The sequence below is a fragment of the Camelus ferus genome, chromosome 14 (assembly GCF_009834535.1).
Source record: "Camelus ferus isolate YT-003-E chromosome 14, BCGSAC_Cfer_1.0, whole genome shotgun sequence".
Taxonomy (NCBI): Eukaryota; Metazoa; Chordata; class Mammalia; order Artiodactyla; family Camelidae; genus Camelus; species Camelus ferus.
This window is the reverse complement of record NC_045709.1, coordinates 38,618,747-38,642,653: the sequence shown is the minus strand read 5'-3', so window position 1 is coordinate 38,642,653 and position 23,907 is coordinate 38,618,747. Positions and strand designations below refer to the sequence as shown.

Genomic DNA, 23,907 nt, shown 5'->3' with positions numbered 1-23,907 from the left:
GATTTGTTGTCCACTCCTTACCCCCAAAGCTAACATGGTGTCTTGCTGATGGTGAGTGCTTAATAAATCCACGAGTGAAAGAATCAATACATGAATGTGGGAGCTCTCTCTAAGAGGTTAAACACAGGACTCCACATCCATGCAAGAAGTCACTATTAATGTTAACTTCATGTTCCCGAGATGCTACAGTGAGCAGCCAGTTTTAGGTGAAAAGAACAGAGAGGAAGTGTCACCTTGACTCATGGATCTGCTTCCTCGTGCCCTTGAGCACATGTTCACACAGCAAGAAAAATGTTCTGTCCCCACTGAGTCCAGAGAGGGTGCAGCCACACAGGCTGGGTTTTTCTTTAGGTGGACAAGCGTGGGTATATTGTCCTCTCTCTCCTGGAGAGGCCTTGGTATGTTTTCCACGAGCTTCCTTTAGTTCCAAAAAAGATAAATAAGAGGCTAGAACTCAGGGAGTTTCAGGCATATAGGACCCTGAGCAGGAGCACATAAGATACCACCCTAGTTTTATGCAGCCGAAGCTCGGTGAGTTGAAAAAAACCACACCCAGCCGATCCACGTGACAGCATATTCTAACGTTTCAGGGCCGGCTGGGGGAGGGTGGACCTGGAAGCCTGAATTCAGTGCAGGAGGAGATACCCCGGACCCACTGCTCTCTTTTGGCTTTTTTTTTTTTTTTTTTTTAAGTTCACCTCCTCCAACCTAAACTGTCTCCTCGTTTACCGGTTCCCACCTGGCGGTTCATCATGTTCACCACGTAGACTTGCCAGGTTTGCTGAGCTTAATTTGGCCGTCAGATGTTCTCTGCTTCATACCAAACCCACAGTAGTCTCTGTGATAACAAACCCTACCTGGTAAACTGACCCTGGGTCCCAGTTCCTCCATGTGCTTTGTGTTTAGTCTCCATGCTCCTGATCTGTTCTTGGATTCTGGCTGGTTGACCTTAGCAGTTCAGGTGAGTCTGAGGCCTTCCACTAGTTGCCATGAGTTCCTTCTTTCCTTCCTTTTTAATCTTCCTTCTTTTTTTTTGAAATCTTTTTTTGGGGGGGGTAATTAGATTTATTTATTTATTGAATAAATAATAGGTAGTAAATGCTAAGCACATGCTCTATCACTGAGCTAGACCCTCCCCCCTTATCTTCCTTCTTTCCTCCCTTCCTTTCTCCGATTCAACACATTCTGTTGCGTGCCGACAGAGCTTGGTGGTCAGCACTTGTTAAAAAAAATGTGGACAGAGACCCTGCTTTCAGAGCATTTACAGTCCATTGAGGACACCAAGGATGAAAGAAGTAATCAAAGAAGTCATTGCAGGTTGTGATAAAGACCTTAAAAAAAAAATAAAGGTTTCAGTGACAGACTCTTGACAAAGGTGGACGCTGATCTGAGAAGTTGAGGACTCAGTTTGACCTGTTTGGAATGAAGTAAGAGGGTAACCGGGGGACGTGCCTGTAAATGGGGCAGGAAGAGGTTGGTTCCCGGTAGTAACTGAAAGAGGACCGCCTCCCTCCACAGCTTCCCTTCCTTCCTGCTCTTTTTCTTCGTCGCACTAGCCAGCATCCAGCACAAGATAAATTGAAATTATCTTTTTTTTTTTTTTTTTTACTATCTTTTCCTATAGAATTTATCTCTGCATTATGAGGGCAGGTACTTGTTCAGTGTGTGTGTGTTTTGTATTTTTACTGCTGTGTCTCTGGGACCTCGAACAGCACCTGAGACACAATAGGAATAGGAGCCCGATGTTGTTCAAATCCAGTGGGCCTGGACCACAGGGAGTCCAGTGAGCCAGAGGGAGCAGGGCACAGGGTGGCGAGGGAGGCGGGTGGAGCCCGAGTTACACGGGGTCGCTTCAGGCCATGCTCTGGATTTAGGATTTTATCCAAAGTACAGTAGAAAACATCGCATTAAATGTGGAATGTGACGTAAATTACCACTTTTTTTTTTTTCCCAATAGGGAATTACCACAATTTCTCTTCTGAAGTTCTGTTAGGTTGTACTAAAAAAAAAAAAAAAGGCCATCGTATTTCAAACACTAGCAATTACTCTCTAACACAGTGGGTTAGAGCCCAGACAGAGAGAGAGGGAAGTTGGAAGGGTTTTACCATGAATCTCTACTTGTGTGGGTTAGAGCTGCAGAGAATTCAACTCCTGGGTAATATTTTTGCCTCTTTTTTAATGACGGCTCCCTCCACCTTTTAAATGAAAGGCATGCCATTACTAGCTTTTAAAAAGCATTGGCGAGTTTACGGTGTGTATTTTAAATGATTATATGGACCTAGTTATTTATTTATATACCTGCCCTTGGGTTACTATCCATTAAGAAGACACACTAGTCAGCTAGAGCAGGCTTTCTCCTGGGTTTGCAGAAGAATAAGTGAACAATAGGGTTATGGGAAGGATAGTAGCTTCTGAGCGTCTGCCGTGTATCTGGCATGATGCATATTTATCTCATTTAATCCTCACAGAAACCTTTGAGAAAGAGGGCATTATTGCCCCTAATCCGACGAGAATATGAACGACAGGGGAACAAACAGGTCCAGTGTCACAGGACGCATACAAGGAAGAGTCCAGAAGTAAAGCCAGGTGTCCCTAGAATCCATGATCTTCGCCCTTACATCTTGGGGCTCCCCGGGACTTTTTAATAGCTTGCCGGAATATCAGTGCTCAGCAGGAGTGCAGGGAGGTAGGAAAGCTGTGTCTTCTGACTCTTGGGCTATTTCTGCTCTTTTCCACTCTAAGATGATGGGTATATCAGTTACTGCTTCTCCCTAATTCTCCGAGTGCTGAGCCAACTTCATAGGCACCAGGGGAGGCAGGAGGGAGCAGGCAAAGGCAGACATCCAGCGTCCTGAGCCCTCCAGTCCCGATGTACAGTGTGACCTTTCACCTTCTTGTTCTTAAAGAATGATCTGGTTTTTAATCTGTGAACGGAGGGCCCTAGATGAGATGCTCTCTGGGGTCCCTTCTATCTCTGGTATTCAGTGAAATACAACGTTAACTGCACTTGATGCCCAAAATGTAGTAGGTCTGGGAAGCATCAGAGAAATGAATGGCCAGTGAATTCAGGGCTTCTCTTCTGAACATCACACTCTACTGACTGTAGCCATCATGGGACCTGATTTCCACCTGGAAAACTCTGCACAGCTGGGTTTTATTGTCTAGTGGTCACTTAACAGCCTCAAAATGCCTGCCAAACAAGCTCTCCTGGATCTTCACTGGGGGCCAGTGCTTCACATGAAATTTACTCTTTGAGGAGTAAATCGAAGCTGGCTTATTGGACTCATTTTGCAACATAAAAGAAATAGGCGCTATATACCAGAAAGAAACACAACATTGTAAATTAACTGTACTTCAATTACAAAAAAAAAAAAAAAAAAAAGAAATAGAGACCTTGCATGCTTCCCACCTCTGTGGCTTCCCAGAGGATTTTATCAGGTTTTGGAAATTGGATACTTAGGAATATGTGTGTCTTTAAAAAATAAGCCATTGCTCTGAGATAATGTTTTTTTTAAAAGGCAGTTGGAGCCTTCTTTATCGGCTTAATCATGCTAATTGTTCTTTCTCTGTCTCTAAAGTCTGTCCTTTTATGAGCTACATATTTGGTTACCTCAACATAAGCTTTTCATTTGAAAACAAATGTACATTTAAAATTTTCCCTTTTATTAAATAGACTTTGTCTAAGTATACCTTTCTTTTTAGAGATTTTGATACACTATAGAATAAAAATACTTTTTGTCTCCATAGAATCATCTAGATGTTATGAAGCTGTCGTATTCGTGTGCGGTGAGAGCGAGGCATTTTCCTGAGGGGGGGCTCTGATTTCTCCTATGAGCTAAGAGACAGGAGGACTGCTTCCTGTTATCTCAGATGACAGCTTTATGGTTCTAGAAGGTCTCCATTTCGGCTTTTCTACCCTTTTACAACAATTAAACTTGATTTTTGTTTTTGCATATTATTAACCTTAACAGACATTAAAAAAAAAAACAACACAATGAGGACTCGAGTTGTGGAATTTGATATATTTGCGGGGAGATTTAGGAGGTGCATAGGGTCAGATAGAAAAAAAGCAAACAAAACTTCAGCCATCAAGAAGAACATATAATGAAAGAAGACCGAAGGCATGGCTCAGGGCACAGCCAAATCTGAATTAAGCTTTAACCCATCACAATGGTCACTGTCAGAAAAAGTGTTAATTCTGTATATTTTTCTAATTCCTTGCAATGGCTTAAGGTGTGTTTTCCCCATTAATTTTAAAAATTAAATTCCTTTAGAAGAGGCTCACTGAAAATAGAAATAAGCATCTTATTACCATTTCTGTAGAAAGGCAGATTTTGGGGAGATGGCTTGTTAAACTGGCTCTCTTAATCACATTTTCGAATCAGCCTGGTTTTCCGCTGGGCATGTTTGTGATCACAACAATGATGAATCATTTTCAGGAAAAATTTTGGGATTCACTGAAATCTTTTGTCAACCGTATTTCTGATGGAGTTAGTAAGACTTCTCTTCCAGCTGAAACTTTTTAATGATTACAAAATTGGGTTTGGAATTGATTATATTGGTGAGATTCAAGAACTGTAATTATTAATTATTTCGTGAATTGTTTAACAATGATAATATTTCTGACCGTCTTGGTTTCTTAAAAAATTTTTTTTTAAATCGCACAGAAGTTATAAAGCCCACTCTGGTTAATCACCTCATTTATCGAATACTTAAAGGGGAGGCTAACAAGACAAAGATGAAATACGGGTAGTTCTTTAATGAGCGATGAAAATGAATGAATACCAAGAGAGGCCAGTTCTTCTACTTGGATTGTAGTGTAAATATGAAGCAAATGTGGAATAAAGGAAAGCTGGCCAGAGGTGCACATCCCTCTTTACTCTTTCCTGGCTCACTCCTTCGACATGGTCTCATCTTGGACTCTGTCTATACATGTTGCAAGCTCCCTTTTCCCCTAAACCCAGTGTGTGTCTCTATCTCCTGGTACATACCATTTCAGTTGGGAAAGCTGAGGTATCGAGCCGAGCTGAGGCACCAACAGGGTGAGCACAAGATAAGGGGATAAAAATTGTACTAACCTACAGTGGAAATGAATATATATGTGTGTAACTGAATCACTTTGATGTACACTGGAAGCTAACACAACATTGTAAATCAATTATATTTCAATTTAAAAAAAGAATCTAATGAAAAGAAAAAATGGATCAGATCCAGCTCTGTTCTGGCTTCTGTTTTGAGGAACTTGCAGTACCAGAGTTTGCCACTAGCTTGCTTGTGGCATCAGACACATCATTTCAGAACTGGGGCCCTTGGTTCGCTCATCTTCATAATCAAGGGTTTGGACCTGTATTTTCTAAGGACAGAACAGTCTCAATTTCTATTCTACTCTCTTTCTTTTTATCCTCTTGGCCATAAACTCTGGGGTCCCTTTAATGTAACTGAGGGTGTCAATTTAATTTTAGCCTGGAATCTCACCACTGAAAGACTCCTTAATCTTAATAGAAAGAATCTTTTTGCTTCATAGGTGAGTAAAAAATAGAGGTATGTTATGTAAGTTATCTACTGCTATGAAACTTAGTACCTTTTGAAACATCACAAATGTATTATTATTTCCCTCAATGCCTTTGGACTGGCTTCCTTACACAAAGCCTCAGCTCAGAGTTCTAAGGAGGTAAACACATACTTTGCAAAGCTTCTTGAAGCTTAGGTTCTGCAGTTTGAGCAGTGTGACTTCTCCATTCTACTGGTCAAAGCAAGTCAAAGGACAGCCCAGCTTGGAGGCTTGGGAAAATCCAGTTCACCTCTTGTTGGAGGAGGTGGCGAAGACTGTGGCCATATGTAATCTGCCACACATAGACCATCATTTCTTCCTCCAAGATCCATGCCACATGATTAGTTCAGACACTTTTTGGCTTAATCATTATGAAACCTTAAAACCCTTTGTAACACAGTGCTCTAGGCAGCCACCAGAAATTAATCATAACTGCCACAAGAAATGAAATGTATTTGCCATCTGGACACTGCTGTGAGCTGTTCATAGAGTACAGATGGAAAATTCAGGATTCCTGGCTTTCAGTCCAGGGTATTTTCTTTCTCCATCACTCTGTCTTCTTGCTTTTGGTCAGTTCTTTAACATTTCTTGGGTTATATTTTAAAAGTCACTTATTTCTATCACTAAATTTTCTAAAAATAGGTATCCTTTGAGGTTTTGAACAATATCATCATGTGTTAGGTGTTTTCTAGATAGATTAGGGCATAAACCATTGGTTTAAATGTTATCAGTTTGGATACCACCTTAATCAACGATAAAACTTGGATCAATCCAATTGCTGACATTTGGATCAATAATGCAACAGTGGGATATTATGTGAGTCTTGATGTGATGCAACAAGAATGTTACTTCTTCCCTGATATTCTTGCCAAATCTAGCAAATAAGAAACAATCAGATAAAGGCAGATCATGAGATATTTTACAAAAGAGCTAGTCTGAAATCTTAGATTTCCCTCCCCAAATAGTTGAAAGACTGGATTAGATTAAAGTCAATGAAAGAGACATGTAATAAATGCAGTTCATGATGCTATATTTGATTCAAGTTTGGATTTTAAAAACTTATAAAGGACCTTATTGGGACAATTGGGGACTACATATTAGATAGTATTGTTGTATCAATGTTAAATTTTTTTCTATGTGGTAGGTAAATAGTTTGGCAGTTACTTAGGAGAATGTCCTTATTCCTAGGGAAAAAAGATGTTGCATTTAGAAGGAAAGATTCAAGATATTTGCAATTTATTTTCAAGTGGGTCAACCAAAGATGAATATAATATATATATACATGTATGTGTACAATGTGTGTGTATATATATTATTTAATATTGAAGGAGAGAGAAAACAAATATGGCAAAAATATTAATTTACAAGTGTAGGCGGTAGGCCTATATGTCTTTATTGTACTTTTAACTTTTTGAAGATTAGAAAAATTTCAAATTAACAAGTTGAGGAATAAGTCACCAACTTGTATTTTGTAGCTGAGAGCATGCCTGACTTTGGGCTATTATGATAAAGTATCCAGTGCCAAGTAGATGATTACATTCTAAAGGATTCAATTGCAGAATGCTGCATTTCTAAAAAGGCACATGTTCTTTACTTACAAATATACATGAGGAGAGAAATCTCAAGTATGGGCAATTGTTCAAATATGGTAATTGATAGAAAAGTTGACCAAGTTGAAAGCTGTAATGTGTCATAATAAAAGATGTTGAGATTTGCCTATGTGTTATGTGGGCATTGTGGTTCACGGAATTATCTATTATGCCAGAAGCCCTGGATGACAAGGGTTTCATTTTATTCTGCTTATATTCTGTGGATGACTTCAAGCAAGTTATTTTAACTTGTGTGGAACTTGGTTGTCCTATCAAATGGAGAAGCCAGTTCTGGTTTACATCATACAGCTTGTGTAAGGATTCAGTACCTTACTGGAAAGTTCAGTAAACAGCCTTTCCCATCTAAATGTTGCATCTTGGAAACTTGTAGAGTATTGTCATGCTGAGGATCTAGGTCATATTTACTGATTCTGCACCTGTTTGGAGATTGTTCTTACAGGATCCTGTGTAAGGCTTTGTTTAGCCTTTATCTGTATGTTACTATACTAAGAGACACCTACCTGTATTTTGACAAATCTGTTTTCCCACACAAATCTGTTTTCTTAATTTTTTCTCAGATAAGATTGTGTTTGGAGGTGGAGTTCTAGATAGAAAGAAGAACCCCTAACTGTGTCATCTGTAAAGGGATTGCGCCAACTCTCAGTGCTCTAGAAGTGTAGGTGGTTGAAAGCATATGAAATAATTAGCCACTCTAAATTGTGTTTCATAATTTATGAAAATACAGCTCTTTCTAGAGAAGGCTGAGTCTTCTGTAGACTTAGAGTCAAAGAGGTGAGACTTGATCTGGGTGTAACAGGATTGAGCCGGCTCTGGGTCGACGAAGGAGATCAGAGAAAAGAAGTCTGGTGTGCCAGTTCATTATGTGCACAGACGTTTGCAGGAGCAACTCCTGTGCTGACACTAAGGAGATATAATTGGAGTCCTGTCTATTGGAAGAAACTGAGCAAGATTGTTGGACAGGAGTTAACATGTGTTAGGCAACAGGAGAGAACAAAGGCTGCTGAATAGGGGATTGACAGCAGTGTGATTACATTTGAAACTAAGTAATGCATGGCAGCATTATGCAGTGAAAGACCAGCGAAGATCGTTCCCTCGAGAATTTTGGATGGGGATGAGTATTCAGCTCTGAAATACAAGCTCTAGCAAAGCACCATTAAGGGAGTGTAAGGGAAGGAATGAGGTTCTATGGAGGAAAGCGGTCATGAGGGTGGTGATTGATTAGTGATGTCTGCAGAGGGTGATTGATTAGTGATGTCTGCAGAGGGCAAAGGTGGAACCATAAAAACATCCAAGACATGTATTTGCCATACCTGAACTAGACGGAAGAATAAACCAAAAATTCCAACCTATGTGAGGAAAAAAAATAACTGGAAACTGGTTTGGAAGAAAGTTGATGATTTAGTTTCAATTACCCATCAATTTGAGGACAGCACGTTAAGTCCGTTTGGGGTCACTGTCACTAGTACCTGCCATGGGCTATGATGCACTTACCAGAGAGAAGGTGTTCAGTGTAGAGACAGTGTAGGCAATAGAACTCCTATGGAGGTTAAAGTGAATAAACAAATTTGTTTTATTAAGCTGACTATCTGTACACATTTTCCTGCAGTGATCACTCAGTTGCATGGACTCTAGTTAATTGAGGCTTCATTTTGGTGTACAGTCACCATGCAGTACTGGCAGCCAGCTGGCAGCTGCATTAAATACTCCACTCATTAGTGATTAAGGACAAAGAAAAGAGGGTTCTTTTTTAATCTAATGTAATCTGTAAGGAATTATAAACAGTAACCATTGAAACTTGATAGATACAGCAGGGAGGAAATGGCTTCATTTTGAGACACTGTGATTGGAAGCTGTGCCTGGGACTGAGTTCTAGTTCCGTCTTTAACTTACACTCTGTCTGCCTTGGAATACCACTTCCTTGCAGTGGGTCTTGATTTCCATAGCTCAAAAGAGGTGTTGTGTGAACCAGGGATGTGAGTCTGTGCTGCTTCTCTAATCCTGCATCCATGGCCAACAGGGCCCTCTGTGCCTCTGACCTTGGATGAGGTGTTACAGCCATGTCAGTGCTTGGCACCAGTTGCCATGTGACCTGAAACCTTTTGTTGTCCATGGCATAGTCAACCACAAAAAATAAATAATTAACAAGAATAGCCACGGCAAATATTTATTGAGATTTTATATGTGTTGGGTTCTGTGCTAAGCACTTTACATGTAGTATGTTAAGATTTATATCAACGTCAGTGTTTTCAGTTAAGAAGGAAGATGGTTCAAAGCAGGTGAAATTTCAGGCTCAAACTTTGGGACAGAGTATTGAAATTAGTTGGAATGATTTAAGAAAATGGCCAGAAGTCTAAAGTTAAGAAAACAAAATAAGCCTCCTTTATTCATTTCTAAATCCCAGCCTAGTAGAACATCATTGATTAATGTTTGACTAAGGGAATTAATGACTGGGTGAATGCACAAAGTTGTGGACAAGGATTGCACTCAGCTCATGGACCCAGCCTCTTTATTGTTGGATTACCATCTGCTGACCTGCTAAGAACTCTGTTCTATAGTATTCAGTTGATTCCCTCCACTAGGACTTTTAGTTCCTAAGATAAGGCCCGATTGATGACTCATAGATTACATTCTTCCAATACAAGACCATCAACTGCAGACTGTGCTTCTTTCAACTGCTCTGTAAAAAGAGATTTTAGAAAGTGCTTCCATCAGTATGCTCATTTATCATCACTAAACAATAAAGCCTAGTTCATTAGCCTTCTTCCTTAGAGCTGAGTTTTCTGGTGTAGATCAAGAGAAAGAGCAGCTGGTAAAGCTTTTATAAGTTAATGGCATGATCATGGGTCCTAATTGGAACATTGTGCCTGCATCAGGACTGTACCTTGCCTTAAAGAACATAGGCCGAGTCTTTAAATAAATTATACAGAGTTTCACCTGTTAATCCTTTGAAAAGAAAGTCAGCTGAAGACAGTGTTAGTGAATTCTGACAGGTGGGATACCAATTTATTATGACAAGTCAATTTTCCTTTTAGTTGCTAGCACTACTGTAAAATAAATGGACCTATACAGGATATTACATTAATGGACTTTATTTTTCATCTGAAGGAAGAAGAAGAAAAAAAGGAAGCTCATGAAGTGCCACCCTAGAACTCCAGGATATTCATTGAATTTCTGGCTCATAATATAGCTTCTAAAAAGCAATTATAACTTTCATCTTAAACTTCTTCCAATGACAAATCTCTCTGGAGTGACTGTCACTGGATTCTCCTTTAGAGAGCGTCTCTTTTCTCAGGGGAAGTGATGCTCAGCAGCATCCAAAATAGTTCTTGCCAAAATTAAACTATGGAAATTTTATCCAACCCAAATTGGCAATGATTGCATCTGTGTATGTCAATGACATATCCTGCCCTTAAGACTTCACTAACTTCTGGTGTTTCCCATGCCACATAAGCACCTGTCTGCCACAAGTATATGTTGCTGTCTTCTGCCCCATGGCTCGCCATGTGATAGGAAGCTCTTATATTTTTAGCTACAGTTCTTCCCAGCAGGCTGGCTAAGCCCAAAGTTGGCTACCATTTCTTCATCCTTGAGCTGTAGCTGAGAGAGATTAATCCAGCTGTTAATATGGTCCTCTCTTTGTTGGAGTATTCATCGGAAGACACCATATCTGCTGGGGATAAGAAGATACTGGGTGTCTGTTTGTGCCCTGCTTCACTCATCATTACCCGCGCTGTCAAGCCAATGTCCCACACAATGTGGATGCAAGGATTACTATGACAGTGTCTGTCCGCATCCATTTATTCCCTGCACCCAAGGCAGACTCTTCGGCTGCACTGCATGTCAGTCTGATTATCTTAGTGGCTGGAGACATGGAGCAGAGAGTGAAATTTTTCAAATGCTGATTGAGAAAGACCCACTTAGCGCAGTCAGACAGAAGTGGGCAGATAAGAGGTTCCCAGATAGTGGAAGCACGGCACATTCTGTGATTACAATTATTATTATTATTATTCTCTAATCAGTGTGATTTCCTAGACACATTCCTAAAACTTCATTCTTTTCATGGAGTTCTACAAGAGAAATATAAAAGGGGACAGCTGTATCTTGCCTCTGTAATAAAGACTTGTTGACAAAGCTTCTGTACACCAGTGGAACTGGAAAGTCACTGCATTCTCTTCTCCATTATTCAGGCATGACCAGATGGAGAAAACCTGCACCAACCACTGTAATATCTCAATATACTTCTTATGCGAAGAGTAAAGATATGTGTAATAAGTGGGTAGAACTTAATTTTAGAAGAGGACTGGGTAACTAGCATCAGTTTCATTGACCATATGAGATTTGACTCAACTGCATATTCAGTGCTCAGTTGAAATATATAGAGTCAACATCTTCTCAAAATAACAATTTGTGGTTTGGTTTATAACTATGAGGGGTGCTATTTAAGAAATCTTTCATAAAAAATGCCAGATCATTAATTGATGTATTTCTGGCTTATAAAGTGGAAACAAATATCCCCCAGAAGAAATGTGTTTTTCAAACAAAATCAAGCATCTTATGTATAATAAAGCAAAACCCAGCAGGAAAGTTTGGCTAGTAGAGTGACAACACCAATTAGGTCCTAAAATTATTTATTTATTGTGTGTGAATTTGAGTGCCGCTTTTGACCCTCTCCCGTACACCTACAATGACTGATAAACTGATGCTTGGAAAATAAGCACAAGGTCCTTTTAGAAATTATATCTGGAAAGCTGCCTAGATCCTGTAATAGCGCACATTTAGCTGGTTCCCTCATTTCTGTCTGTATATAAGCCTGGAATTTACTTGTGTGGGGATTGGTGGTAGATGTCATGTTGTTTGTTAAGAGACAGAGAAAGGAAAATATGATTATCACTGATAAACATAAATCCATGTTCTGTTGATCTGGCTTTTTTAAGGAAAAAGATTATTTGTGTAGGAGAATATTAGGTGATGGATTTGTTTAGCGGGCACTATGAAGAAAAACATCGGTTCCCCTTTACACGTAGGGTGATCCTAGCAGATGTTAAACCTCAACTGCTTCTTTCACATTATGAGAGATGTTTAATGAGCATCTCACAGCAGCGACTGTTGCGGGGCTTAATAATCGATATCTCCACAGTGGAGTCTGTGTTCATTCTGTTTAAGTAAATGACTATGTGCGACCATCTGAGGGAACCAGTTGCACTAGCATTTTTTAAGTACTGACTGTACCCAGCACTGTGTGTAGCTGAGTTATGAATCAGCAGCAAAGCCAGGTTAATGTTTCTTTTATGCTATTTTGTTGCAGATCTACTGAATTTATAAGGTTTGGCCTGTTGTATAAATTAATAGACATTTACTTAACTTTCGTATCCTAGTTCTTTTATGATGTTGGGATTTTTACCTGAGAAGGTCAGTATAAAATTGTGAAATTAATGTATTTTATGCTATTCTTCATTAATGCAACTGAATGATGTATTTTGAAGAAAATGCTCTGATTTGATTAGTATTTGTGGATGAATGCAGGATATTTTCACTCATCTAAATTGATGGGGTATGCTTCTGAAAATCTTCTCCTTCATTCTAATTTTGCCCCTTGAATTCACTCCTTGAATTTTTTTCCAAAATAAAAGTGGTTTAAAAGTAATTTAAAAATTGCAATATTTTGTATATTTTATATTTCAATTAAAAGGAAGAAAAATCTCTCTTTTCATATTCCTCAAATATCTTCCTCCAAAAACATAGATAGTAAAAATCACATTAGTTTGGATTTCATTGCTTTGGAGTTTGTTTCGTTTCCCTTATCTTTATTGTGACACAAAATAAGTTGCTGGAAAAAATGATGCTGTTGGCAATTTCTTATCAAAAAGAATAAACTTCTTCTCTCTAGCACCTTCCCCCATTAAATTAAAGGATGATCAAGGGTCACATTCTCTACCTATGCTAATTATAAAGCATTCCTACCTGGATTGAGGGGAGAGGGGCTTGACTAGTGAAAGTTACTTGGTTTAGGTAGCCATATCAATAGGTAATTCTGCTCCTTTGTGCTTTGTGTTTTCCTTACCTAGGTTGTTCACAGTGCTCTTAATTTCCCAAACCCTACCCATCCTCCATTACCAGCTAAGATGCTTCAATCTCTGTGAATAATGTTCCTACTAAAGGAATCCTGCACTTTTTAATACTCTCATGGTTCTTTTGTACCCTGCTCTATTGTGATTGGTCACTTTCCATTGCAAATGTTTGTTTTACTGGCTTTCTGCTTCAAAATTATACAATTTCAGCAGTACAAAAATCTATTTCTCAGAAATCTAAGGATGGGGACCATTATTTATCTGTCTATGCCCAGGATTTAGAACAGTGCTTGGTACACTACGGGCATTCAGGAAATGTTTCACAAATGAATAGTGAGTACTCTGGGATAGTCAGAAGTATTTTAGGAAGAGATTCCTTGTGGGAATGGGGAGGATACAGAGGAAGAGAGTGTAGACTGGAGATAAGACGGGCAATTACTATTAGAGACAATGAAGGGTTTGCCAAAGTGGTGATGATATGAGTGGAGAGGTGAAGATAGCTGCAGTAACACTTATTTCATGGACTTTTTCTTATAGCTCTTCTTTTCCCCTCCTGATATGATGATTTGTTTAGGTACATTAAACTTAGTCCCACATTTTGTCCTGTTGTAAGGTACCTATATTGAATAACAAAAGGTGACAAAGGCCAAAGGAACAAAAGACTGGAGTAGAAAATTTGGATCTTTTAGCAATTAAAAAAACTCCACATCAGTCATTTCATTTGTAAGAAATAATCATGGTTAACATTTGGTATGCTATCTTTGAGATATTTTTGTCTAAGAGCTGAGAGGCAATCTATCAGAATGGTTACATTGCAGACTGAACTCTGCATTCAAATTCTGGCTCTGATACCTGTTGTGTGATTTTTGGCAAAATGTGCTCTGTTTTCTCCTTGTGTATAGTGAGGGTCATAATAATTGTACTCATTTCATAGAATTGTTCTGATGATCATGGAACTAATGCATTTAAAGAGCTGAGCCTCGTTCCTGGCACATAGGATATTTATAAATGTATATGCTGTTCATATGTATATCAACTGTATTATTAGCATGCTTCATATTCTAAACTTTCTTGCTTCTTCATGGAATAAACAAGCACCTTTCTGTAATTGTCTACAACATCCATTTTAATGATTGCATAGTATTCATTTGTATGTCAAGACCTCATTTATTTTTTACCATATTTTACTTAAAAAATAAAAGTTTAATGGTACAACTATCATTGCATAGTTAAATGCTTGTGCAAATCTAAGATTGCTTTGTTATAACTAATTTTCAGAAGAGAAGTCACTGGGCCAAAAAGTATAAATATTTTTAAGGTTTTTTGAATCAAACACCAATTTGCCTTACGGAATACCACTCTTTTAAGCACTGAGTATTGCTAAAAAATAAAATTCAACTGATTAAATTTTAAAGATCTTATTGACTGTAGTCAGTGATTCATGAATCTGGTGGTATCCAATCCAACAGATACAAAGGAGCTCTGAGGAGCTGTACAAAATGAAAGACTTTTATAGGCAGAAGGGATGAGGAACAAGAAAGTTATAGTAGATAGAAGAGCAGATTGGTTATGGTAAGGTCACTTTCCTTTAGAAAAAAGGCAGGGCTCTTTCAGACATATTACCTAACTAATGCTCATTAGAGGATTCCTGATTGACTGGATTAAGATTCCATTTCTGGGAGAGCCGAAACTGTAATTAAGTCTAGGTTTAGTTATGTGGGTCTTAGCAGAAATGACTCTATTTTGTACCTGTTTTCTTGTTTTTAACAACATTGTAGTTTCTTCTTAGTCTGGGTCAATTTAGTAGGTGAGAATAAAGATTCTTTTTTAAATTTACATTTATTTGAGTACTGAGGAAGGTGAAAATTATTGATATTCTTTTTTAGGTCTTTAGTATTTCTTTTTCAGTGAAATACTGCTTACCTGTATATATCCTTTCCAACTTTTCTATTGGTGTGTGCATCTTCTTTTGTTTGATAATGTGACAGAAGTGTAATTATCACTAGATTGACTCTGGAGGGTGATGGAGTTCAAAGAGACCAAAATGACTGCATTAAGTGTTTTATATATTTAACTTATCAACATGAAATGGAGATATTGTATGATTTTTGACTTACAGAACAGCAACTTTGTGTGGTTTAACCTAATAATTTAGGGGTTTGTGAAATTGTCAGGCAACTGAGTAGATTGCCTCAGACTCGTGTGAATTTTGCCATTTGGTTTATGCAAGTCCATTAGACCATTTTCAATCATAGTTTTGGCTTGAAACATTGGTGTTATTGAGCACCTGCTTCTAAATGATTGGGTGCTATCTCCCTATTGCAGTGACAAAGGATTTTGAACATAGTTGCCAAAGTATAACATATGATCGGATTTAATTTTTCGTTAATTTGTGAAAGACATTTTCCTATTTTTACACCGTGGGTTGTGGATATTTCAATTGACGGAAATGATGGAGCTTCAGTTTATAAACACTTACGTTGCCTGGTGTTTTAGAATTTGCATGAGACTTTCGTACATCCTCTCATCTGATTCTGGCAAGAACCCGGTGAGAGACACAGAGCAGTACCCTGTTACTATAGAAGTGAAGGCTGAGGCTCAGAGCGGATAAGGAACACCCAAAGGCCAGACAGCTAATATCCTGCAAATACCAGCCTAGAACTCAGGTCTTCGAACTTTGAATCTAGTGAATTATTATTATTTTTTTCTTCCTTGATCGTTGGATCACTTGACCTAGAAATATGTGCCTTCACCTTTGCTAGAAAAATAAAACCAGTGGGGTTCTAATCCTAGTGAGAAGCATTAATGTTATGCTCCCAAGCCCCATTGCTCTGTTTTTGTTGTGTCTGTCTTATTTTAGGAACATATGTTTCAGAATTTTCAGTGTAAATGCCAGTTTGAATTGTACAATGGAAAGTGAAAAACAGTGGCATAAGAAAATGTTGATTTTATTGACTGCCTATGGCATTCACAAGGGCTTATTTCACTTTCAATTGATTTCACAGTTTGTTTGTTTGTTGTTGTGGTGGTGGTTTTAGCCACGTAGCCTTGGGGTAACGTCAAGTTACTCATAAAGAAGGGATTTTAATGAATACCCATGGAAAGTACTCTCCTCCTCATTTATTTCTGATGTCTTTCTTTCCCTAACTAAATTCTACAGCTGGTCTCTGGAGCACAACGTGATACTCAAATCAATTTCTCATCACTAGTTTCAATTCTTTCTTGAGTTCTCATACCCAGAAACCATCATGCTGAGGACCAGGGTCCTTGTGGTTGAAGACATTTTTTCAGTGAGTTACTGTTCCAGTCTGGGTTTTCCTGTGCTGAATTATTTCCTTCATGAAACAAGTTACATGGGTGGGAGACGGGACTGAGACAGAATCTTAGTATCCCTTGGAAAATTTTGAAGAATAATTGAAAATTTAAACAAAATTCAAGAGAGAACACATGGCCAAACTGTGACTGGGGTTATTAGAAAACTCTTGTTCATGGGAAGTGCTGTTAAATATATAACCAGTTAGGAAATAATGCTTTCAAGAGTAGATAGGAACTGAGATGAATTTAAATTAAATCTTTCTCTCTCTGTCTCTCTCTCTCTCTTTCTCTATGAGAATATATAATATATTCTTATTATATGGTGGCTTTCTGGCAAAAAAAAATTCCCATTTTCCCTTTCATAAGCCTCTTGGAAGAGACCAATTTCTCTGATGGCCATTTGTTTCATATTCAACTATTCACGTTTACACGCTGATTTATAGAACTTTGAGTAGCTTTTATATGTTATAAAAATAGGTATTTTATTTGCAAAACACAGTTCTGTTGTACTTCAAAATTAAATTACTCAAAATATGCCTGATTATCAGAGGATGTCTAAATTCCTTTTTTATTAGCAGCACAGTAGAACACAAATGTTTAGAAATTAAAAGATGAAAAGCTATATGTGTTTTAGTAAATCTGATCATAGGATAATACTTACAGAAGTCTGTGGAGAAATATTTGACCCTGTTTTTTATATAAAGGTTAAAATCTGAATAAGAATTAGGATAGAAGACTAATATGCATCTATGTTATCAGTGTAATTATTTGGGATCTACGTCACCAAATTAAAAAGGATGGATTCAGTTCTGATGACTGTGAGTGTAGGTTGTTGAGCTTTTTTTTATGGCTCCGTTTCATATATAAAGATATTTGAAAAATATTAGCATCATCCCATATCAAGAACATTTACTGCAGTTAAAACCTATGCTGATGCTAAATGACATGAAAAGATTGTGTCCATCTGGGCCTCTTTATTTTGGCTGCCATTTTGAAATCTCTTCTCTTGTCTACTTTGCCACTGTGGGGCCCGGTGCTTGAAATATTTATTGAAGTGAGAATTCATATGAGAAGTAATGAAAACATGCATTTTTACATCTGCCTTTCAACTGATAGGTTGTGTGACATCTTCTCTGTAAGGACTGAACACAAGCCTTTGATACAGTGAAACTTTCCATTAGCAACAGTTCTGTGAAGCTACCTGCCTCCTGGTAGGGAACTGTCCCTTTATGACAGCCATCCTGCTTTGATGAAGATGCTCCTTTTATTGTGTCTGTGTGCCTTGCTTGTTAAGAATACTAAGAGCTGTGTTTACACATGACGCTAACTTTTATGTTAAACATTTGAAATTATAGTTAAGTAAAAATACAAGCAAAACTGAAATTGTGAGGCCCCTCTGCCCTTCTGTGTGTATTACATTGGGAGAGAAAGAGAACTGTGGACATGTTATAAGAAGGCTAAGTTAAGTGCTTCATCAAAGGCAAATAGGAGAATAAAGGTAAATCAGACTCACTGAATAATGCCTAATAATGCACCCCCAACACATGCACAGTGGATGAATACTCCTTTTGCCCAAAATTACTATTGTAGAGAAAATATTTATAATTAGAAAACTGCAAATAATGTGATAGTAAGATTAAATAATACCGACAATATTGTCAAATTTGAGCTGAGTTTTAACCATCCTGAGAGATGAATAGAAGTTATTCTTATGCATCCGTGTCAAAGTTATTTGTCCTGCCCTTTCATATATATATGTATTCAAATAAAAACCGTGCCCTAATTGTTTGTCTGATTCCAGTTTAGTTGAGGTAGTCAAGGAAGGCTTTTGGAGGAGATGCTATTTGAAGAATTGAGGCCTCATGGGACCACCATGGGAAGCGAGCATCCATGCCAAGACGGGGAGAATGGCTTCTGAAGCAGAGGGAACTGAAAATGCAAAAGCCCTCAGAGGGACTGAGCTTCCTATGAGGATGAGGGACAGGAAAGAAGGGTGGGAGTGAGATGAAGCAGGGGGCAGATTTTGTTGAACCTCGAAGACTGATAAGGAATTTAGATTTTTAATTACAAAGGGTAACCATTGGAATGTTTGAATCAGGAGAGTGACATCTGATGTTCAATTTAGAAACATCATCCTTGTTTCTTGGTAGAGAACGGACTATGAGGAGAAAAGAGGGGGAGAGACCTTTCTGGTTATTTGATCCAAAGAGGCTGGTCATTTATTTATTTATCTGTTGAACAAAAATCCAGTGAACTCCTCCTGCGTGCTGGGACACAGTCGTTTGTCCTGGGGATCCTGGGGTTATTGAGGGAAGTAAGGACTCGACTACCACAAGGCTTTGCCTCTTGGGAGAGATGCAGGGAGTCTTAAGTCCCATGAAGACAATGAGACAAGGTAATGCAGTGGAGGAAGTGTGTCTGTTGGCCATGCTGGATCCTGAATGTCGAGAAGGAGCCAGGCATGAAAGAGTCTTGAGAAAGAATTTGCAATTATGGGACAGAGCAAGTGCAAAGTCACTAAGAGGGAATAGGTTTGCCATAAAAAGAGCACCGTGCTGGCTGGAAGGACCGAGTGAGGGGCAACCGCAGCCCTGAGGAAGTCAGCTGGGGCCCCATCATGTGGAATAAGAAGTCATTTCTTATGAGATTTTCGGGCAAGTGGGCATAAAGACAGAGAAGGAGAGGGATGAAAAAGAGCTGACGGTGCCCGTGTCAAACTCTTTCTGTCTCTTTGGGACCGAGTACTGGATGTGTCCGCCTGGTTGGGGCCCCGCACTCTTCATGCAGACATTCTTTGTATGAAGCAGTTGGTTCATGAACATCCTTGTGATGTCTTTCCTAATAGTTTATTAAAATGGGGGTTCTGGCTGTTAGCATCCCTGTCATTTCCTTGTTTTAAGAAACTGTTAGTCATAATTGTCAAGAACTTGACTTTCTGCTCATTGCTTTATAAATTCTAAAATGACAATTGCTTAGAGTCAGAAAGAAATTTCCTTGTTCTTAAAAGAACAAAAGTAAGCCATTTATAGGGAATATTTCTCCCACTCTTTCAGGCAGTATTGCTTTAAACGGTGTATAATACAACATTTACTTTACTCTTGGAAAATCCCTACTGCACAGATGCATTTGAAATTACCCCAGTGTCTAGTTTGTTCCAGTTAACATTCTCTTTAGTGGGAGCAGGTGGAAAACTTGAAAGAAGACTGACTGAAATGGGTGTTTGGGCTGTTATTTGAACATGGAGTTGTTCCGACCAGAAAGTGAAAATGACTGGGCAGGAGAGTTATTTTGCATTAGCCTAAAGTCCTGTTCCAGAACTGTTAGGAAAGTGGATGTTCAGCATGGTCTGTGCCATTTGCTTCATATGCACAGTGGATGATTAATTTCTTCAGCCCAACTAATAGAATAGTTTTCTACTGACCTTGGTGCAATTACATTATATGGTTGCAATTTTCACCATTACATTTTCATAGGATTTTTGAGTCTCGTTGTTATTAATAAAGTTAAATATAATCAGAAATGAAAATCCCTGCTGAAATAGTCACCTATCACTCTTCCAAAAAAGGGGGGACCCTTGATATTCCTCTTCCTTCCTATTGCTGCTTTGCCTAGAGTAAACAGCAAATGCACATTTGCTGAACCAGATTGACGCTTCTTCCCCAGCATCGTTCTGCTTCAAAAAGACCCAAATTTTTTTCTTCAAATGAAAAAAAAAATTTTTCTAGGCAACACCCTCGAAATATGAAATCAACCACAAAATTCATTACTTGAGATTTTTTCATTTAGAGAAATGATCATAATGACATGCTGTGTTCACAAGTGAGCTTTTCTGTCTTTAAGTTCTTAATGTATAGTTTGCCTTTAAAATTAAGTTGCCTACTTTTCTAAATCAAACACAGATTAAACAGCCACATAATTACTTTCTGGATAGCTTCTTTGCCACTGCAGGGATGTGGCTTATGTTTAAAATTGTGGATATTATTGTTTTACATTTAAGAGATAATATGAGAAAATAGTTATTAAAATCAAAACTCACCTCCAGCCTATGAGGGTAATTTATGGTGTGTGTCCTTTCAGTCTTTTTTCTGTGCATGACACTGTTTGAACTTAATTTTTGTGTGTTTGCTTTTTGTTTTTTGTTGGGGGAAGTAATTAGGCTTATTTATTTATTTTTAACGAAGGTATTGGGGATTGAACCCTGCCATTGAGCTACACCCTCCCCCTTGAACTTAATTTTAATATAATAAGTTTGGAAGATGAATGAATGGATATCAGCATTTGGTCAGAACGAAAGATTTAGCTGACAGAATCTTCATACTTAAGGTGATAATTAACTGATATTTAAAACATATTTTACAGTAGAGTAGGATCCATGCACAGAGCTAATTGTCCAAAATATAGCCAAAATAATTTTTAAAAAAAGTTGTAGGCATTCATAGTAAAAAGCTGCCTGCCCTTAACTTGAAGGATCTAGTTAGCAACATGAGAGAGAATATGATCACACCAATTAAATGAAGGCCTTAAAAAGCAGAGTAGATGTTTAATTAAGGCTGTTTTCCATAGAAATTTGTGCTAAGACGGCAATGCTGGTTGCTTGGCGGGGTGAGGTTTGGTCTTACTGTTGGGAGTCAGTGCTGGGCCCTGGTTAAAAGCTTGAGACATGGTGGTCAGATGCACCAGCCCCCCATCTATTACCTGAGTAATGTGAGACAAATCACCTCACTTCTTCCAGAGTCCCAGGTTTTTCATCTGTAAAACAGCCAGTCGTAGCACCTGTCTCACATGATCCTGGTAAGGATTCAGTGAGATAATGCAAGCTTTGTAGATTTCTGGGGTGTGGAAAGATTAATAATTATCATCGTCTTCCAGCAGGAGTGAGTCTTTTCCTGCAGGGCCAGGTGTGCCTCACTACACAGTTATGGATATATAGGAGAATCAGTTATCTAAACGGGGCAGAAACCTGGAAGAGAGCTAAAAATATCTGAGGATCCCCTGTTTATGAGAGAAAAAATTAAACGGCCCCAGATTGAGTAATACATTTCTCATTGCTTAGTATTGGAAGGATGATTTAGAAACACTAAATTTCAGAAAATACTCCTTTCTGTCTGCATCCAGAAATTGCATAAAGTGAAAATGTTTTGGTTGTTCCATAATGGAGTAACTTGAATTTTAAACAATTGATGCTTTCAATTGATTTCAAATTTACAGAAGTGTATTTTATTTTTTAAACTGGTTGCTAAGTTATTGTAGTCGGCATCGATTGTGTCTCTGGCGATGATTTCTTCTTGAGTGGTCTTTTCTCTGGCCCTAGACGATCCTGTCACCTCCACCACGCTGGCACCAACAGACTTACGATATTTCCCTGACTGATGGAGGTGTGGCCATCTTCTCTTTGACCTTCGAAAGTAATGGGAGCCACTGGAGTGCCCTTTCAGTTCAATCAATACAAAGTGCTTCAGTGTATAATACCTCATTAATAGAGATGGTTAATGGCAAACTTGGGACAGTTTATGTAGCTGCTAGCAAAGCACCTGCTGATATTAAAGGGATGGGTGATCTATGACCACAGGGACACCGAGACAAAGGACAGCTCTGACAACGGGTAGAAGCCACCCCTTCCCCGGAAGGGATACCGCGTCTGCCTGTCCTTTCGCTCCCAGCGGTGACTCTTTTTCCCGGATGTTTGAAGGATTTCCGTGTGTTGCATGCTGGGTTTCCTGAGACGCATGTTGGCTTGCAGGAAGTCTGTCTTGAGAGCCACACCTGTCGGGAAACAGCACTGGACAGAGGAAGCGTGGAACTTTCTAAAGCTGACCTCGGCTGGTCTCAGCTCTGAGGCTGCCTGCAGCCGAAATGGCCCTTTGAAACTGCCCTAGATTGAGGCAAGGGGGCCACGCCTTTGTACACTCATGTCAGCATGTTTTTGGATGCTCTAGAGTTAGGGCACTTGGGCTTAGGTGGAGCAGCTCCCTTCAGCCAGGGTCAGTCCTGGAGAGAGACTTGGCTGTGAATGGTTGGCCATAGGCCGGCAGCTAAGGAATCATCCTTCCCACCCATTCCTCCATCCTGAGGGGGCCCTGGGGGGGTCCCACCACCAAACCTTCTACACAGCGCTGCCTGAGGGAGTTGGCTCAAATGAGCTCTTAAATTTCCACCGAATTCTAAAAATACTACAAAATTTAATTCTAATAGTAAAAATGATAAAGACAGTATTACTAAGTTTAAAGTCCATGTAATATGGCTGTTGAATTTCTTCTTTTGTCTATGGGTTTTAAAAGGAAGTAATGTCCAGAATAGAAGGTTTTTTTGTGTTTGTGGTTTCCTTTTATTGAAGTCTAGTCAGTTTGCAATGTTGTGTCCGTTTCTGGCGTACAGCACATTAGTTCAGTCATACACACACACACATATGTTCGTTTTCATACTCTTCTTCCCTATAGGTTATCGATAGAGGTTTTTAGGCTTATTAGTCAGAAATTTTCATTGAATTCTTTTATTCCAGTTTAGCTTTGCTTTTGAAACTTGAAATTAAGAAGGCTTGATTTCTGTGTCATATGTTTCGAGGGAGACGATATGGAAACAGGATGACATGCAGAACCACGAAATTATTGGAGACATCAGGCACTTCTCCAGGGAAAGCCTGTCCCTTTTCCATGGCTGCTTGGGACACTGCTTGGCACAGTGCCTTCTGAATCTTGTACCTCCATCCTTAGCACACGGCCCGCCCGCTGCCAGTGTTGAGTGTCTCGGCTGTGTCTCCTATTCTCATGGCTGCCACCAGGGTAGGGCAAGTGAGGCACTCACCTGCGGTGCCAAGTTTAAGGCATAGTCAAAGGAAATAATATCTTTATGCAATAGTTAAAAAAAAAATCAAAATTCATGCAAACATGTACAATGATAAATTATAAAAATTGCAAACAGCAACCGGATCAGTGTCACTTAGTTTCTCTTTTTCCTCAGTTTCCACTGTGCCTTGGCTGGGCACTGGCTCCTTGGGTTATACCTTAGAAATCATCTGAGAGACCTAGTCTCAATCCAGTGGACCTGATGGAAAAGCAGTTCCATAAGTGCCCCAAAATGAAATCAGTACAGATATCCCTTAGCAATTCTGAGAGCATAATGGAAGGACTATATTTAAATGTATGAATTTGGTGTAGAGGAATTGCAGCCTGAGGCAGACCGCTGGGAGCTGGGAGCCGGGAGCTGGCAGCAGGGCTGCAGATGATTGGAGATAAGAAGATTGCAGGATTAAATGGATCTCACCAAATAATCAATTCAGGGCCGCAGCCAGTGCTCACATCCCAGAGTCACTGAGATGTTTAAAAGCTGAGGCTCTCCTGGGGTCCAAGGCAAAGTAGGAAGAGCG

The 23,907-nt window shown here is 39.0% G+C and overlaps 1 protein-coding gene and 1 long non-coding RNA gene across 2 annotated transcripts in view; both read left to right on the top strand.

The window, feature by feature from the left end:
- GPC6 (glypican 6) overlaps positions 1 to 23,907 on the top strand; it is a 971,667-nt gene that overhangs the window by 138,655 nt on the left and 809,105 nt on the right. The window lies entirely within an intron of this gene.
- On the top strand, positions 378 to 23,907 carry LOC116668672. The gene is made up of 3 exons (XR_004325903.1): positions 378 to 583; positions 18,643 to 18,646; positions 23,897 to 23,907. It is a non-coding gene; the product is annotated as an uncharacterized LOC116668672 (long non-coding RNA).